Here is a 19,752-nt window from a genome sequence, read left to right as displayed (position 1 = left end):
TCAGGTCAGTTTAAAGGTCTACTTTGCGTTTTATCTGAATTTCGTGAAACTTAATAAGCAAGTAATCTAAGGGTTATCGAGTATTTCCCTTTACTGTGATTAACTTTCACATATTTTTCAAGTTGATAGGTCTATTGAAAATGCAGAATTTTATTTCTAATTTTTGTGTAAACTAATACACAGACAACTGGTAGGTTGATTATATATATGTGTGTATATACATATATATATATATATATATATATATATATAGTATATATATATATATATATATATATATATATATATATATATATATATATATATATATATATATATATATATATATATATATATATATATATATATATATACTGTATATATTTGCATATATATATATATATATATGTATATATATATATATGTGTGCATAAAATTTCTGCCATCTTTAGATTTTAGAACTTTGAATGTGCCATGGTGTACTTCAAATGAGACTTTCATACTGTACTTTTTGTATATGCAGATAAATTAACAACTTACATTAACTCAGTCTCAGTCCCCAACCGAATATACTCAAAATGCAACTGTTCCTTTCACTTGTAATCCAACTCAAGCCTGCCTAGATATATATGGTTATTGCACGAGTCCTGGCACCTGTTCCGAAACATTCCCCGAGTGGTGTGGTGGAGAGGACTGCGTTTGCTGCGCTCCAGGTAAGCTGATCCAGCACTCGCTTTGTGTTGATTGTTAGAAGAACAATTTTTGGTACAGAAAACCTTTGCTGCACTTAAATTCTGCTTTTTGCTTCCCCAATTCCAATATCTCCTTCTTTTAACACTTTCAAGTTTTCCGAATCTTACAAAAAGACTATTTTTTTATTTGATCAATTTTTCACAAGTAACAAATGAGGACAGTTTTATACTGTTTCAGTAAATGTCACTAGTAGTCATAACGATTAAGAGATATGAAAGGACATTTTCATATCACGAAGAGAATTAATTCAGAAATCGCCGAAGTGAAGAACATTCTAATTACCTTGACTCTTTAGCATAAAAACAGACTCTGAAAGTCAGTATTCAAAACAGGTAACTTTACCTAGGATCAGTGCCATCATAAAGATTGGCTTTTTCTGGATTTATGTACAAAGCGTCAGCATCATGTCAAGGTACTTCATATCAGTTTTATTCTTGTTAATAACGTTTGTCTTTTAAATCAATGGGTCATGATAGTTTTGGCATCCATTTGTGTTTCCTTCAGTCATCACTATGTCAGGAGATCATTTCTTGTGTTCACTGCAGTAAAAAGCATCAGCCCAAAATAGAGAGTTGACCAGCTTAGACCGGTAAATCTGTCTTGTATCCCAATAAAACAAGAAGAAAACGTCCTCTTTTTCCCACATCATCACCCCTCTCTCTCTCTCTCTCTCTCTCTCTCTCCTCTCTCTCTCTCTCTCTCTCTCTCTCTCTCTCTCTCTCTTTCTCTCCCCATTTTATCATAGGTGGCTAACTTTTTCTATAACTGATATCACGTTTCAAGTCACTTTAAAAGCCTACTTTGATTTTATTCTGGTCTTTTACGAGGTTTAATAGAGTATTTTCCTTTAATATATTTAGCCTTCACATATTTTTAGTCATACGTCTGTTAAAAAATTCAAATTTTATTTTTCTAATTTGTTGAAATTACACAGCACACTCATATAAATATAGATATATATATATATATATATATATATATATATATATATATATATATATATATATATATATATAGATTGATAGATAGATAGATATATGTATTTGTATGTATGTAATGCATATATAACTGAAACACGAAATATGGAACGTGATGAATATGTAAATAAAGGCAATGCCACAAAAGAACGTGAAACGACCGAGTGTGCTAGGCCTTTCGACTTACTGTCCTTTACTTAGCAGACTGATAGAAATTTCGAAATAAGTTTACAAAGAAATCTCACGTATAAATGACAGATGGGGACTGTAAAGGAAAATATGTACCTAGAATCAACAGGTTGAAGAATTAGTAGACCTACCATAACAGAGAAAACATTTAAGAGAAGTATTACAAAAGATTAGGCTCAACGGCTTGGGAAGCAGAAAAAGTCAATTAAAAGATTATACAGGAAAAGACTGACCACCAAAAGTGGCCATGGAAAGAATAAGCTGATTACATATGCTATAAAAGTACAGCTCAATAATTCTCCTTATGGTAAACAATAACAATTTTGCAAAATGAACATTTTCACAAAAAATATATTAAACATACGAATACGTAGAAGATATATAAGGTAACTAATTAGTAATTAAGTCAGTGATTTTTATCTTTAAGGTTATTCTTGAACATTTACTAATACCAGGGGTCCAAATAATACATGCCAGGGCTAAGGTTGAAATTACAACTGGAAGTAAGCTGCATAATGGCAGATTCTAAAAGATTTCGTGAAGGAGAAATCTTTCAGTCTGTAATCACTGAACTTTCAGTCCAATATATCCTGTGAGATTTCACTTAAATGAATGAATATTGCATTGATGTTTGCAAAGTTTTGACAGAATTCTTATGCTGTTTTAATTCGCACTTCTAAATCCTTACTGGTTTGGTCGATATAAAAAGAAGGGCAGTCCAAGCATAGAATTTTATATATTGTTGCTTTTCCTTACAGCTAATTTTTATTAACATTCCTTTTAGTGTTATTACAGGAAAGAACCAAGCCGACATTAAGATTTTAACAATGATTTTGTGGTTTCAAAACTACTTAAATAAGGCAAGCTAAGAATGTTCTTAGGGTTCCTTTCTCCAAGTTACTTTCACTATAAAACTTTTTGTGGCCTTTGTTATAGCAAATATCTAGTGTATGTGAAGGATGACATAAATCTGTCTAATTTTTCTTACGTATTCTATTTCTTGATCAAAACACTGAGGACTGACAATGCGCAATGGTCATGCAAAAACTTAGAAGACAAAATTGATATTTTGATATTAAGGTGATGGCCTGAATAAAAATGGACATAAGTTGTTGTTTGGTTTCCTGTAAATACTGAATTTGCATTGAAATAGTTCTCTATGCATAAAAACATCTAAGAAAGGGAGGCAACTGTCTTTTTCTGATTCTAAAGTACACTTAATGGCTGGTACCTGATTATTCAAATTAGAGAGTAAACATTTACATCAATACCAATGAAGCAAAACAGATAAAATATCAGCTTATCTACACCACTTTAAATGAGTAAAAATGATATTAGGTAAATATCGTTTTCAAGAATTCCATATACAAGTTTGAGAGGAGTGGGGATAAAGGGTTGCCCATTGCCATACCAAATATTTGTTGGTAGAATTCCGTTGAATATAAACTTACAATCACAAATGCACAACCTAGTGAGCAGAAATAATGACTTACAGGTAGAGGTAATTCATGATGGATTAGTTCGTTACTAAGATACTCTAAAATAGAATCTATTGGAACTTTAGTGAAAAGATAACAAACATCAAAACTAACAAATCTATTAGTGGGGCAAAAAGTCATTTTGTTTAATTTATCAACTAAATCAGAGAATTATATATACGTAAGAATCGGAGATGGTTCCAAGTAATGGATCAAGAGCTTGGTAATATATTTTGAAATTTTTTATGATATTGAGCCAGCTACTAATAATAGGCCACATAGGATTATTTTCTTTGTGCTTTTTCTAATCCGTACAAAGTAAGGTAACGAGGGAAATTTCATTGACAACTGACCTATTGGTTCCTTTTTATCTTTTTAAGATTTTTTTCACTGTGCTATTGAAATTTTATGACTTGATTAGGGATTTTTGTTAGTTTTTTGTAAAGTTGTATCATCATCAGTAGGGCTTGCATACGTGATTTGTAGTCAGTTTTATCTAAAATTACAATACTATTCGACTTATCTAGATTTCTTAGTTTTGATGTTTGTTCTCTTTTTACTAAAGTCCCTATAGATTCTATATTAGAGTATCTTAGTAACGAACTAATCCATATATAATAATATGACTTACAGGTAGAGGTAATTCATATTATTTCACTCACCAGGTTATTACATTTGTGATTGTAAGTTTATATTCAACAGTGAATTCTACCAGCAAATATTTGGTATGGCAATGAGCAAACCTTTATCCCCATTCCTCTCAAACTTGTAAATGGGAATTCTTTGAAAAACGATATTTATCTAATATCATTTTACTCCTTTAAAGTGGTATAGATAAGCTGATATTTTAGCTGTTTTGCATGCTGGTATTGAAGTAAATGATTTGTTCTCTAATCTGAATAAAATACCATCCATTAAATTTTACTTTAAGAATTAGAAAACCTACCACAAAGCTTAACTCACGTCCATTTTTATTCAGGCCACCACCTTAATATCAAAGTATCAATTTTTTCTTCTATGTTTTATGACCATTGTGCACTGTCAGTCCTCAGTATTTTTGATCAGAAATTGAATACATAAGAAAAATAGGGACAGATTTATGTTATCCTTCATATACTAGATATTTGTATAAAAAGCCCAAAAATTGTTTTATAGTGAAAATAACATGGAGAAAAGAAACCCCCTATGGACATTCTTAGCTTGCCTTTGTTTTAGGGGTTTTGAAACCATAAAATCATTATTAAAATTTTAATGTCAACCTGGTTTTCCTATAACTAAAAGGAATGTTAACAAAATAGCCCAAGGAAAGCAACATCATAAATAAAATTCCATGCTTGGACCCCTTCTTTTTATATCGACAATCCAGTAAGGATTTAAATATAATGAAAAGAGCATAAGAATTCTGGACAAGCATCCAATGCAATATTCATTCATTTAAGTGGAAATTCTCACAGGATAAACAGACTTTGAAAGTTCAGTGATTACCATATCAAAATTTCTCTTCACAAAATCTTTTAGAATCTGCTATTATACAGCTTACTTCCAGATGTAATTTTAACCTTAGCCCTGGCATGTATTATTTGGACCCCTTTATTGGTAAAATGTTCGAGAATGACCTTAAAGACAAAATTACTGATTTAATTACTAATCAGTTATCTTATATATGTATTTTCTGTGGATTCGTATGTTTAATGTATTTTTTGTGAAACTTTCCTTGCAAAAATTTTTATTGTTTACCATCAGGAGAATTATTGAGCTGTACTTTTATAACATATGTAATCAGCTTATTCTTTCCATGGTAATTTTTTGTTGGTCAGTCTCTTTCCCTGTAAAATCTTTTAATTGACTTTTCTCTGCTTCCAAGCTGTTGGGTCTAATCTTTTGTAATACCTTTTTAAATATTTACCCTTGTTTTGGTAGGTCTACTAATTCTTCAGCTGTGTTGGATTCCTGGTACACATTTTCCTTTATAATCCCCATCTATCATTTTTATGAGATTTCTTTGTAAACTTATTTTTATATTTCTATCAGTCTGCTAAGTAAAGGACAGTAAGTCGAAAGGCCTAGCACCACTCCACCGTTTCACTTACCTTCATGGCACTGCCTTTATTTATATTTATATATACAATATATATATATATATATATATATATATATATATATATATATATATATATATATATATATATATATATATATATTATATATGTGTGTGTGTGTGTATATGTACATATGCACATATACCTACATACATACCCTTTGTATACATACATATATATATATATATATATATATATATATATATATATATATATATATATATATATTATATATATATATAATATATATATATATATATATATATATATATATATATATATATATATATATATATATATATATATATATATATAAATATATATATATATATATATATATATATATATATATATATGCAGTATATATGTATAGATATATATTTATATATATTTATAAATATTATAAATGTATATATATATATATATATATATATATATATATATATATATATATATATATATATATCAAATTCAGATTTCAGTAATTCTGCAGAATTCGTGTGATTCTTTTGAAAGATTTCAAATATGGATATAATGGAATGATTTTACCAAAAATTATGGATTAATATAATTATCACGGTGCTTCATATTTTTGTTATCTAATTGATTGATTCTAATGTAATGGGTCTGATTCTTATTTATACCTACTTGTGTTTCCATTAATTACTAAAATGTCAGCAGCAAACTGCATTACTGTCAGTGAACCTGTGAATAAGAATTCCAAATAGGAAGGTTTTTTGATTCGACCTGTTTATTTTTCCCCGCTTTCGGAAATATACATTTTCCCCAATGTTCATTACAATACCGGACACTAAAAATGCAATTGTTCCTTTTAGATTGCCCAATAACAGAGGCCTGCCTAAAAGCAAATGGCACTTGCAAGAGTCCTGACACTTGTTATGGTATAATAACCCCCGACTGGTGTGGAGAGAACTGCGTTTGCTGCTTGCAAGGTAAGCTCATCCAACAATTGTGTCAATGTGCAACCTATTGTTTTTTATTCCTGTTGTGTTGTGCATTTTTCAAAGTATTGTGTCAGATTTTTTCTGGCATCTGTTGGTATTTTCATCAGACGTCTTTGTCAGGAGATAACTACGTAGGTTTCCCTGAAATAGTAGGAAATATTCCAGAATAAAAAAGTTCACCTGCTTAGACAGGTAAATCTGTCTTGTATCCCTGTAAAACAACCTCCTGTTCAACTCTCTCTCTCTCTCTCTCTCTCTCTCTCTCTCTCTCTCTCTCTCTCTCTCTCTCTCTCTCTCTCTCTCTCTCTCTCATAATAGCTGATATTTATGTGCCTTGGGTATTTTTGACCTTGCTATATTTCGGTCACAGGTTACTTTAAAAGGCATACTATTTATTTTCTCTGATTTTTGTAAAAATTAATAAGCAAGTAGTGTGAATGTTACCTAGTATTTTCCTTACATATGTTTAACCTTCACATATTTTTCACGGTGATAGTTCTATTGAAAATTTCGAATTTTCATTCTTCTCATTTTTGTAAAAAGTAATACACAGGTAACAGGTAGGCTGATGAATAGATGCTCCTCTACTTACAAACGAGTTACGTTCTGAATGGCTGTTCGTATCTCAAATTTGTTCATAAGTTCAACTTATAGTACTATTTGTTTTTTCATACTAAAACACAATACTAGTACTGTACTGTATTTTATAGAGTATTTTATTAATAGGGATGATATATAGAACCTAACATTAAACAAATTATGATAATACAGTAAAGTACAGTTTTTCTTACTTTTGAAACTGGTGTCGTAAGCTTGACGTGATGGATGATGAGAGGAAGATAGGCGGTGTGGAATTACAGGGGTGGCTGGTCGTCAATGTCTTCTTCGGGAAAGATTTCTTCTGCATCACTTTCTTCGGGAAGGATTGCTTCGGCAAGGATTTCTTCATCATTTTCTTCTTCATTTGGGGAGGAAACAGTCAGTGGAGGTGGGGAGTCTCTTGAGGTTGAAGGCACTGGTTTAAAGAATTTGTTTAAGGAAGTTTGCATTGCTTTTCTTTTCTTATCATCGCGTATAATATGATAACACTGGATAGCATCATTGAATGTTGTTGATACTTTTGAGAATCTTTCAACATTGGGGTCCTGATTCTCAAAAATAGTCAATGCTTGGTCATCAATTTTGTTTCAAACTTCTGTGTTTTGCATTTCTTTCAATTCCATTAAATCCTCATTCGTCAACTCCTATGAATGACTCGCAAACAGCTCTTCAAAGTTTTCTTCCCCTAATTCAAGCTGTAACTTTTCACTTATGTCAACGAGGCTGTTAAGATTCACTTTGCCTCCTGTTCTTGATTAAATTCTCTGAAGTTGTGGTTTGAGGAAGGAGAAGTAGTAGAAGGAGGAGGAGTTGGTGAAGAGGTAGGAGAAAGAACAAAGATGTGTGGCGGTTGAAAAAAGCGTCTTTCCAGTTGAATTAAGTGGTTGCACTGGCCAGTTTCAGTTCGTTTAGCTGTACTGTACTGTAAGTTCTCGGGTTTTAATTAGAGCTCTATCTAGACAGCAGTCACAATCACTTTAGGTGCGTGTTCAGTTTGTCTTTTTAACCACAAGCTATTTAGGCATTTGGCAGAATGATGTCAGCAGCAGGGGTATCTGTTAAAATGACGGACATATGACGTCTATTTGATGGAACAAGTGATGTTGGAGAATGGTTTAAAAGACTTGAAATGGTTGCTAGGCTTAAGGAAATTAAGGAACTACAAGTTGTAATAACTTTATTCTTAGAAGGAACTGCATATTCTGTGTATAATGAATTAAGCGATAACAAAAAAAAAACAAGGGTTTATTAAGTCAGCATTAATTGAAGCTTTTGCTTTAAATCCATTTCAAGCTTATGAACAATTTGCTAAGCGTGTGTGGTGTGATGACCCAGTTGGTGTGTATGTGACTGATTTGCAAAGATTTGCAAGATTGGCAGGTGCTTCTTCTGATGCATTGTTGTTGAGGGTGTTCGTAGCTGGGCTGCTAGCAGCTGTGTCTTGCAAACTTCGTGCAGTTTCAAGAGTTGACAGAATGAATCTTGACAGCATTGTTGATCGTGCAAGGTGTTGATGTTCGAACTGGTTGAAAAACCAATAATAGCAGTTGCTGAAATTACAGCTAATCCTCAAGGAAAAGTGGTGAGTGATATGAGTATGTTTGTGAATCGGTAGTTGAAGTGGTTTCGATGTGGTGGACCACGTTTGGTTAGGTTTTGTTCTGAGCGTAATTTTGTCTGTTATAGTTGCAGTGAGGTTGGTCACATAGCTAGAAATTGTTCAAAAGGTGAGCAGGGAAATGGTACCGGAGGATCTGGTGTGCCGGCAGTTCCTCCAAGTCAGCATTAACAGCGCTCCCTGTTATTAAGGTTAGTGTGAATGATCAAGTGGTGAATGCTTTGGTGGATACCGGGTGTTCTAGAACTGTTGTTGCTCCGTGGGTTTGTGAGGCGAGAGTGGTAGGCCTCATGCGGTAGTTGCAGTTGATGGTCGTGAGGTTGTGTGTAAAGGTGAGTCAGTTTTGTCAGTGTGTGTGTGTGTGTGTGTGTGTGTGGGTAGTGTAGAGTTGTTCTTGAGTTGTGTTGTGTTGGGTACCATGTTGGTTGGTGTACGTGTTGTGCTAGGTATGGATGCAGTAGAGAGGTTAGGGGGTGTAGTTGGTGACTGGGGGTCAGGTGATGTTTTTGAAGAGTGGCAAAGTGATGGAGACAGTGAAGCCAAGTGAACGGAATCTTGCTTGTGTTGGAGGGTTCACTGCGTTGCCAAAATGAATGATTGTTGAAGATAAGGACATTTTAGCAAACTTTGATGGTGAATGTTGTTGGACAGTAATGTGGCGCTGGAAAAATGGAATTCTGCCAGAATAAAAAAATGAAGGTAGTTTTTATGCAAACACTACTTTGCCTACAATCAGACAGAAATTTGATGAAGAAATTGAAAGCTGGATGTGGTGGTCTGATACCACAAATGGCCATAGAGCAGAGTAATAAGAACAAGGTGCGACCAGTATTAGATTTCCGAGAACTTAATCATTGCGTGGAATGTCACCCAGGTGATGTTGTGGTCTGTGATGATATTATTCGTCATTGACGGCGGATTCCACGGTCATTACAGCAAGTTGATCTGAAGTCTGCTTATCTTCAGATCAGAGTTGACAGTAGTTTATGGCCATATCAGCAGTTGTCATATAAGGGTAAGCTATATGACTTGACAAGACTAGGTTTTGGGTTAAATTGTGCACCTAAAATAATGTTGAAGATCTTAAGGGAGTTCTTGTCAAGAGATGAGAAAGTGTGTCGCAGTACAGATAATTATATAGATGATATTATTGTAAATAAAAATATCATTTCTGTGGAAGAGGTGATTTCTCATCTGCATAAGTTTGGATTAGAAACAAAGATCCGGAGTCACTGGAAGTTGGACGTGTGTTGGGATTATCGTTGGACATGTGTTGGGATTGTCTTTTTATCATGGTAATAGTGGAAAACTGAAGTTTAGACGTGGCAAACTGATCCCTTCAGTGAACAGCAAGAAATTGTCATATAGAAATTTGTTTTCTATTCGTGGGAAGATTGTAGGTAAGGCTAAGTTGTTGGTGGAGGAATTGGTTACAAGGTGCAGGATGATGACTCTGTGGGTATTGGTCTGTTTCTGATGTTAAAGTTGGCAAAATCAGGTGTGATGCTAGTAGCCTAGCTTTAGGTATGGCTTTGGAGATAAATGGAGTGATTGTTGAGGATGGGACATGACTTTGTAAGCCAGCCAGTGCAGCTCACACCAGTGTTGCTGAATTAGGTGCAGTGGTGAAAGGAATAAATTTAGCAATGAAATGGGATCTTGAGTCTGTTGAGATCATAACAGATTCAGCAACCATATCGAGTTGGTTGCGTGGAATCTTTACTGGAGATTTTAGGGTGAAGGTTTCTGGAATGTCAGAGATGTTGGTGAAATGCCGATTGTCTATGATAAAAGATATAAATGATGAGTATAAATTAGATGTCACTGTGACATTGGTAAAATCTTGTCAGAACAAATCTGATGAACTAACCAGAGTGAGGAAGGAGTGTCTTTGTAGTGAGTTTCAGGTGCCCATGTGTGCAGTGAGTGGAGCAAGTTGCATGATAGGCATCATTTTGGTTTTGATAGATCACTTTATTTAGCACGGCTAGTTGATCATGAAGTGAAGAGAGGTTGATGTTTAGAAATGCATTCTTGCGTGTTTGCACTGCGAGTTGATTAATCCAGCTCCTGTTAAGCATGGTCGGGGTGAGTTAAGTGCGGAGAAAAACTGGGGTAGATTAGCAATGGATGTGACACATTACAAAGGAAGGACCTATTTGACAATAGTGGACTGCGGGCCAATAGATTTGCTGTTTGGAGAGAGACTGGGTCAGAAAATGCCAGAGATATTTGTTAAAATTTTGTGCAGATATGTCAGGAGAGAGGGCCTCTTGATGAAATTCTTCTAGATAACAGGACTGCATTTAGATTTCATCAATTTGAAAAGTTATGCATGGTGTGGAACGTTGAGAGGCGTTATCGAGCTGCATATCGAACTTCTGGTGATGGGATTGTTAAATGTCACCATAACACTATAAAGTGTTTAGCAACACGAAGTAATGATGACCCTTTGATGATATTGTTTTAGTATAACCTTTCAGTAAAACATGTAACAAAAAAATATGAAGAATTAATTATTGACGTTCAGAATTAATTATCCACAGTTGTTATCCGTTAAAATATCTGGAATCCTGCTGAATTTCAGTGGAAATCATATAGTTATTAAGGTTTATCAAATTTTGTGTAACTTCTATGTAATGATTTCTTTCCAATAAAATGGGTGAGATTCATATTGGTATCATAGTATTTTTAGTAATCACTATTGAACCAAGAGTACACTGCCATACTTTCACTGAACTAGAAAATAGAACTACAGAAGGGAAAGTTCTTACAAAATTCTGTCCTGTGTATCTGTCTTGCATTCCAATAAATTATTTCTAAGCTTGAAATCCAGTAGCAACTCTCATTCCCTCAGTCTCACTCCCATGCCGGATATACTAAAAATGCAACTGTTCCTTTTAGGCTGCGAAGACACAGAAACAATTGCCTGCCAAGAAGCAAATGGCTATTGCACGAATCCTGAAACCTGTTATGGCATAATATTGACCGATTTGTGTCCTGGAGAGAACTGCGACTGCTGCGTGCCAGGTAAGCTCAACCAGCACTCTGTCTGTGTTGGTCTTTCGATGAAGGATTTTCGTTCCTTTGAGTCGTGTGGATTTAGGTACAAAGATCTTTTGCTTTGCTTAAAGTCTGGCTTTTGTTTCTTATATTCCAAATTTTCATTTTTTATCTAATGCTCATATTTTTCCAAATCTTGCAAATCGACTGTTTTTATATTTAATCTGTTTTTGAAGAAAGAACAAAGGAGAGTAGATTTGGAAAGATATTATATTAATTGTGATGAAGAATATGGAAGAAATGTGAGTTGGCATTTTCATATCACTAAAAGAATTCATTCAGAAATAATAAAGTCAAGAACATTCAAATTCCCTCAACTCTTCAGCTGAAGAACAGACTCTGAAAGTCAGTAACCTAAACAGGTCATTTTTTCTAAGATCAGTGCCATCATAGACTGGCTTATTCTTGATTCATTCTTTTCTTCGTCAAAGTATGTGGAATCCCTTGGCATAATTTTAGGTATATTTACAGAGCGTTTGCATTATGCCTGATGAATAACTTGCTGTCAGGGTCCATCATATATTTTCTGTTCTTGACATATGCATTTCTTAATTCAGTGAGTTAAGTGCATTTTGGCATCCACTTGTATATCCATCAGTCATCAATATAACTTGAGATAATCACCCTGTTTTCACTGAAACAGTGAGTAATAATCCGAAAGTGGAAGTTTACCTGCTTAGACCTGTAATCTGTCGTGTATCCTAATAAAACACTCTCTCTCTCTCTCTCTCTCTCTCTCTCTCTCTCTCTCTCTCTCTCTCTCTCTCTCTCTCTATTATGCAAGAAAGTCGAACTCCTCAACAGCCATGTGGCATTCTCTTTTAATCTCGATTGATTAAGAAAATAAAGCTTTGCGTTTAGCCCACAATTGGCATCATGACTGAAACAGGACGCAGACAAAATTCTTGCTTCATTGCCAAAACCGCCGTAGGGGGTTAGTGCCGTCAGTGCACCTCACAGGGTGCACCGTACGCATTACTAAAGATTCTTTGCAGCGTCCCTTCTGCCACTAGCTGCAACCCCTTTTGTTTCTTTTACTGTACCTCCATTCATATTATCTTTCTTCCATCTTGCTATCCACCCTCTCCTAACAATTATTTCAAAGTGCAACGGCGAGGTTTTCCTCCAGTTACATCTTTAAAATATACCTACTCTCAATTTCCTTTCCAACGCTGAATGACCTCATAGGTCCCAGCGCTTGGCGTTTGGCTTAAACTATATATTCCATTCCATTCCATTCATTCCCAAAACAGGAATAGAAGGTCGAATTCTATATCTTTGCTCAAATCCGCCATCAATCATCATATAATGCTATGGGAATATACCAAGTTGCCTTGCATACCGCTATACTGATTTTCTATAATGCTGCATCATATTGAATGGTCATTCTTTTAAGTCTGCTTTACACACAGTTCAGGTGCCATGGGAAACAGTTAATGCCCACTTGCAAAGGGTCACCCATCCCAGCACTAGATTTAAAAGCAAAGAAATAATTGATCATTTTTTCTGCAATCTTTGATTTCGATTACCATGAGATTAGTGGAACTTTGCAGTCCTTGCTGCAATTCACCAGGTGAATTAACTTTTTTTTAAATTCATTTCTTTTTTTTTTTAAATAACATATTTTGATGGTCACGCATCTATTTTAAGTCCTACTTCACATTTCTCTCTGTATTCCCTTGAATATTTTTAGCCTATTTTTGAAGGTCATAGGTCAGTTAAATTGTCAAAATTTTCATTATCCCGTTTTTGTGAAATTTAATACACAGGCAATATGTAGGCTGGTGATTATCTGGTTCTAACATGCCGTTGACTTCACCTTATCAGTTGCCGATTCAGAAGTTTATTACTCTTAATTAACGTAATGCAACAGAATTCCAACCATTCTGCAAAGTGCGCGCCATTGTTTGTGGACTTTCTAATGAGCCATGGATAATTTCTTATAGTCTTAATACTATGCTGCTTATATTTGTATTACTGAATGGAGAAAATAGGGAAACCAAATCTAAATTTATTTTTTTAGTTCTTATGCAGTCAGACATTTGTTTCATTATTCCAACAAACTGAGAAATATCAACATTGGTCTGATATTCCTGTACAGTTAGAAAGGTTTCGAAACCGAATAAATTTAAAGTGTTTGTGTACTGATCATCTTGCTATTTCTTGCATTTCTACCTCGTTACAATTAGGACAGTATTGCAACACCACACTCGACTGTGGAATAGCTGGAGGCTTCTGCAATCAAATATGTCCCTATTGGACGTATCCGGACCCATATCTGTGCGAAAATGGCTGCAATTGTTGTATTGCATTTGGTAAGTAATGCCTAAGCTCTGTTATCCTTGTCATCCTGGTTGCTGTCTTAAAATTAAGCTCTACTTAAATTTGCTTAAGATCTTGCTCCCTCGAACAAACCCTGAGTGTGATAGAATATGGGACGCCCATCAGTCCAATAGTCGGAGGAGGTAATCGCTTTATTCATTTCCTTAGACGAGCGTTGCAACAACTGTGGTCTGTTCGTGCTGAGGTATTAGAGGGTAAGGAAGGGTGTAGCTTACACCCATATACAAATTCTGTAAACATTCACGTTCTATATTATGAAAGTTCAATGTGTTCTTTCAAGTCTTAAGCACCTAAGATAATATAATATTATCCATTTGTGAGCAGGGAGAGAGATACACTTGATGCTTGCCACATGAGCATATCCAGCACTCGGTCTGTGTTGAACATTGTCAGATGAACAGATTTTGTCCCTCTGAGTCGTGTGGATTTTGACACAGAAAACTTTCGCCGTGCTGAAATTCTGGTTATTGTTTCTTACATTTCAAGATTTCGTTTTTCAATTAGCCATTTCAGCATTCCAAATATTACAACAAGTAAGCAATAAATATGAAATAATTTTATGTCGAAAATAAAAATTATTCAGAAAATCAAAATGAAGAATCACATTGACTGTTTAGCCGAAGAACAAACGGAAAATCAGTGACGTGAAAGTTCATCTTATTGAAGATCATAGAAAACGCAACTGATTCTATCTTATATCTGCTGTAATTATTTGTTACAGTATCAGGTATCACACTGGAAATTCGATCAGTTCTACTGAAAATTATGGATAAAATAGTCAACAAGGTGCATCGTTTTTTATTGTTCTTATTTGATTAATTCTTTCTAATGTAGTGAGTCGGAATCATTTAGTACCACCGTGAATTTTTATTAATATCTAGGACAAGAAGAGTCAACTGCCCTTCTTTCACTGAACTAGTAAAGTTCATTTGGCGAGGGCTGTGCATCCGTCTTGCATTCCACTAATCAATTCGAAGCTTTAAATCTATATACAATATACATTTCCCTTATCCAGTAGGGGGTTAATGCTGACAGTGCACCTTACGGGGTGCACTGTAGGCATTACTTAAGGTTCTTTGCATCGTACCTTCGGCCCCTAAATGCAACCTCGATCACTCCTTTTACTGTACAACCGTTCATATTCTCTTTGTTCCACGTAACTTTCAACCTCTCTAACAATTGATTTAAAGTGGAACTGCGAGGTTTTCGTCCTGTTACACCTTTCGAACCTTCGTACTGTCAATTCCCTTTTAGCGCTGAATGACTTCATAGGTACCAGTTCTTGGCCTTTGCCCTAAATTCTGTATTCCAATTCCAGTTCCAACACTTTTCCCTAAGATTCAAGATCTTAACAGAGACACTAAAAATGCAACTGTTCTTTTCAGTTTGTAACCAAACTCAGGAATGCCAAAATGTATATGGCTATTGCACGAATCCTGCCAACTGCTATGAGAATATAGTCCCCGAGTGGTGTGGTGGAGAGGACTGCGTTTGCTGCGCTCCAGGTAAGCTGATCCAGCATTCAATCTGTGTTGATCTTCTGAGGTGAACAATTTTGTTCCTTTGAGTCTTGTGGATTTTGACTCAGGTTTTTGTTTCTCAGTATCCCAATATTTCTTTCTTCACTTAACACTTGCAAGTTTTCTGACTCTTATAGAAAAGCAATTTTTTTTTCATTTTATCTATTCTTGCAGAACTAATAAATGGAAAGTTTCGATTTGATATTTCAATAAATGACACTAACTGTCATCAAGAATACGGGAGGAATATCAGTTGACATTTTCATAAGACAAATAAAATTATTAAACTCGGAAATAATGGGATTCATTTGCCATGAATCTTTAGCTGCAGAACGAACTGTGAACGTCAGAAATCAAAACAGGTAATTATATCTAATATGGAATCCCACAGGAATTTTAGATATTTACAAGCATCTGCGTAATGCTTCAAGAATAATTTAGTGTTAAGGTACTTCACATTATTTTTTCATAATAGTTTTATATGAATTTCTTTATGCAATGAGTCATGTTCATCTTAGAACTCATTTGTATCTTCATCAATCATCCATGTGTCAGGAAATAATCACATTATTTTCACTGAATCAGTGGATATTAATTCAAAACAGGAAGTTCCTAAACTACTCCGGTAAGTCTGTCGTGTGTCCCAATAAAACAGAAGGAAATTGTCCCTCCTCCACACAACGCCCCTCTCTCTCTCTCTCTCTCTCTCTCTCTCTCTCTCTCTCTCTCTCTCTCTCTACCTGAAGGACAAACTGAAAATCGATTACCAAAGCAGATCATAATATGTAAGATCATGGTGGTTGCCAAGACCGCAATCTCCTATCTAATATCATTCTCGATCGACATACCAGGAATTAATGACGTAAACTGGTCATTTTATTAAAGATTATGGAGAATGCAAAGGATTTTATATACTATCTGTTGTTCTTATTTGTTACTTTATATGGAATCCTATTGGAAATAAATTCGATCAGTTCTACTGGAAATTATGGATAAAATAGCCATCAAGTTGCATCATATTTTTATTGATCTTACTTGATTGACTCTTCCTAATGTGATGGGTCATATTCATTTAGTAACACTGTGAATTGTTATTAATATATCTAGTACATGAAGTGTAAACTGCCCTGCTTTCACTGAATTAGTGCATAGAACTTCAGAAGTAAAAGTTAATTAGATTAGACCTGTGTATCTGCCCTGCATTTCAATTATTAATTTGAAAAATCTTTAAATCTGTTTACAACACACATTCCCCTCAGATTCAAGACCTTGACAGAGGCATTAAAATGGAACTGTTCCTTTCAGTTTGTCCCCCAACTCAGGAGTGCCAAGAAGCATATGGCTATTGCACGAATCCTGACAACTGCTATGAGCAAATAGTCCCCGAGTGGTGTGGTGGAGAGGGCTGCGTTTGCTGCGCTCCAGGTAAGCACTCAATCTGTGTTGATCTTTTGAGTGAACAATTTTGTTCCTTTGAGTCTTGTGGATTTTGACTTTGTTTTTTTTTTGTTTCTCAAAATCCCAATATTTCTTTCTCCATTTAACACTTGCATGTTTTCTGAAACTATCAAAAAGACCATTTTTTCATTTGATCTACTTTTGCACAAGAATAAATGAAAAGAGTTTCGATTTGATATTTCAATAAACGACATTTACTTTCATGAAGAATACGGGAGGAATATGAATTAACATTATTTGGAATGAATCTTACCACTTGTTAAAGTTAGCTTCTATCTTCGTGCCATTAGGGGCGATCGGCATTCAAAATAAAACAAAAAAATGCCTCACTAACCCGCTAGGACTGTCAATGTAATCACCTGTTTCCCACCAGATGGTGTTGGAATGTTTAGCCTACCTGATAGCCTAGGTTAATTTCTCTCACTCCTTCTGCTCTGCCTTCTTTTGCTCCCTACGTGGTTCAGGAGAAAAATAATAGGTAATTGAGAAATATTCTTTTATTGTGGTTAGAAATTTGACCGTATATACTATGGCGACGATCGACTCCCCCCGCCCTAGTGATCGACATTTTTCAGTTTCCCCTGCAAGGAAGGTGTTGGGGCCTTGATGTCTGTCAGAAGCCCGCCCTCTGGGCTGCCCTGGGCCTGTTGGCCTTCCCTGCAGACAGCGAACCATGGCGTGTCTCGGAAACAAGGTCTGTGCCCTTCGCCACCTCTCTCAACCGTCATTTGGTAGTTTGTGGTCGCGTTCACTGGCTCATGTATCATCTGTTTTGAGAGAGTGATAGTGATGCATGTGAATTGGTAGAGTTTTATATATATATATATATATATATATATATATATATATATATATATATATATATATATATATACTGTATATATATATATATATATATATATATATATATATATATATATATATATATATGTATATATATGTATGTATATATATATATATATATATATATATATATATATATATATATATATATATATATATATATATATATATATATATATATATATATATATATATATATACATATATATATATTATATATATATATGTATGTGTATATTATATATATATATATATATATATATATATATATATATATATTACTCGTGCAGAAATTGAGTTGTGCTAAGAACAAAATACCGAATTCTAAGGTACTCCTTCACAATTAGGCCAAAGTATCTTACCAGTTAGAGGAGTCTTCGCTCCCTTGATCCAAGAGCTTGAAACTTGCATGCTGAACAGTGGAAGGTGAAAAAACTTATAACTTATATCGTACCTAAGTCCTAACCCAGCTCTAAACAGCTTCAAAAACTGGAAACAGGTGCAGTAGCATTCGGAGAACCAGCATTAAAGGATACACTTCCGAGATCACCTCTGTTGTTTAGATTAAGCCAGCAACATGAAAGCACATTGCCTAGGGTGGTTGGTTCCTAAGAGCTCACTCTGCACGCGCAGCTCTGAGTACAATACACTGTTCGTGTTACGTGCAGAGCTATTTAACACTAAACAGTTTCCTAACTTTCTCTTTCGACTGTACATCCAGTTCCCTTGGGCTCTACTTCCATGATAATGCATCTTACCACACACACACACACACACACACACACACACACACATATATATATATATATATATATATATATATATATATATATATATATATATATATATATATATGCATATGTAGATATGTATGTATGTATGTATATGTATGTACGTATGTAGATACATATAAGCGATAATGATAATGATAATAGTTATAAATATTAGTCCTGAAGAGGCAGTTTCTTGATGATGCATCAGAGTTGTAACCTCTCCTTGATAGACCTACTTCCGAGGCTAATGGGAGGGATGTCTTATTCCTGTTACAACTCAGTTGTAAAGTAAGGGAAACAGCTGGGTACAAATCATATAAAGTAGCCCTGCTGAGCCATTAGTAGCTGTTTTTGACAGTGTCCCATCTTTGTCTCCTTAACCCGTAAGTGTTAAAGGCCATCACCTAAGATGTCTTGAATCAGACGATTTGAAATTCTTAGCACTATCTTTGAAGTCTTCCCTCTAGGGTCTAGCCCCTACAGCCTTTTTTGCATGTAAGTTCCATGTAGAATTTCCTAAACCACTCTCGAGTTCTACTTCGGTAGAGATCTGACTCACATTCTGAGTGAAAAAATTACACATATAACCATAACTGATGTTCTGGATCCCCAGAGGGCCGTGTGTAGATTTTCAGAAGTGTCCAGCAAAGCGACAAGAAGAACCTTTGGTAGTGATGGTTCTCAGGTGCCTTTTGTTATATTTTTACCCCTGCCAACTTCGTGATATCCTTCTTCACACAGAGAACTAAAAGCTTTTTAATAAGGGGGAGGGAAAGCTTCTCAACATTCCTTCCTGTTGTGTGATCCTTACTGGCAAGTACTGTTGCTGAGGTTTTACTATCATTTTTTCTTGTTCCCAAGGTCTCAGGGAGGGGGCTGAAGGCCAGTTTTGGGCATTTCCAACCTCAACAAGTTTATTCATATTACTCCCTTTTCGATGAATCATTCAGTTTGGTCCTGGAGGCCTTTCAGAAGGGCTAAGGATGATTTCTGTCAACATGTAGGACACATGCTTCCACACCCCGGTATACTTTGAGTCAAAGAAAAGTATTCTCCTGCGTGTTGGAATTTTTAGGAGGATCGATTCATCTGCT

At 34.8% G+C, this 19,752-nt stretch overlaps 1 protein-coding gene across 1 annotated transcript in view; it reads left to right on the top strand.

The window, feature by feature from the left end:
* The first annotated feature begins 582 nt into the window (after nucleotides 1-582).
* Nucleotides 583-19,752, top strand: part of LOC136851310 (multiple epidermal growth factor-like domains protein 10) — a 66,611-nt gene continuing 47,441 nt past the window's right edge. The window contains exons 1-6 of the mRNA XM_067125312.1: nucleotides 583-692; nucleotides 6,312-6,428; nucleotides 11,563-11,688; nucleotides 13,911-14,036; nucleotides 15,450-15,569; nucleotides 16,890-17,009. The gene's annotated coding sequence lies outside the window, so the exon portion shown is untranslated. The remainder of the gene's footprint in view (nucleotides 693-6,311; nucleotides 6,429-11,562; nucleotides 11,689-13,910; nucleotides 14,037-15,449; nucleotides 15,570-16,889; nucleotides 17,010-19,752) is intronic.

The sequence above is a fragment of the Macrobrachium rosenbergii genome, chromosome 23 (genome assembly GCF_040412425.1).
Source record: "Macrobrachium rosenbergii isolate ZJJX-2024 chromosome 23, ASM4041242v1, whole genome shotgun sequence".
In the NCBI taxonomy this organism is placed as follows: Eukaryota; Metazoa; Arthropoda; class Malacostraca; order Decapoda; family Palaemonidae; genus Macrobrachium; species Macrobrachium rosenbergii.
The sequence above is the reverse complement of the archived record's forward strand: the minus strand, read 5'-3'. Positions and strand labels throughout refer to the sequence as shown.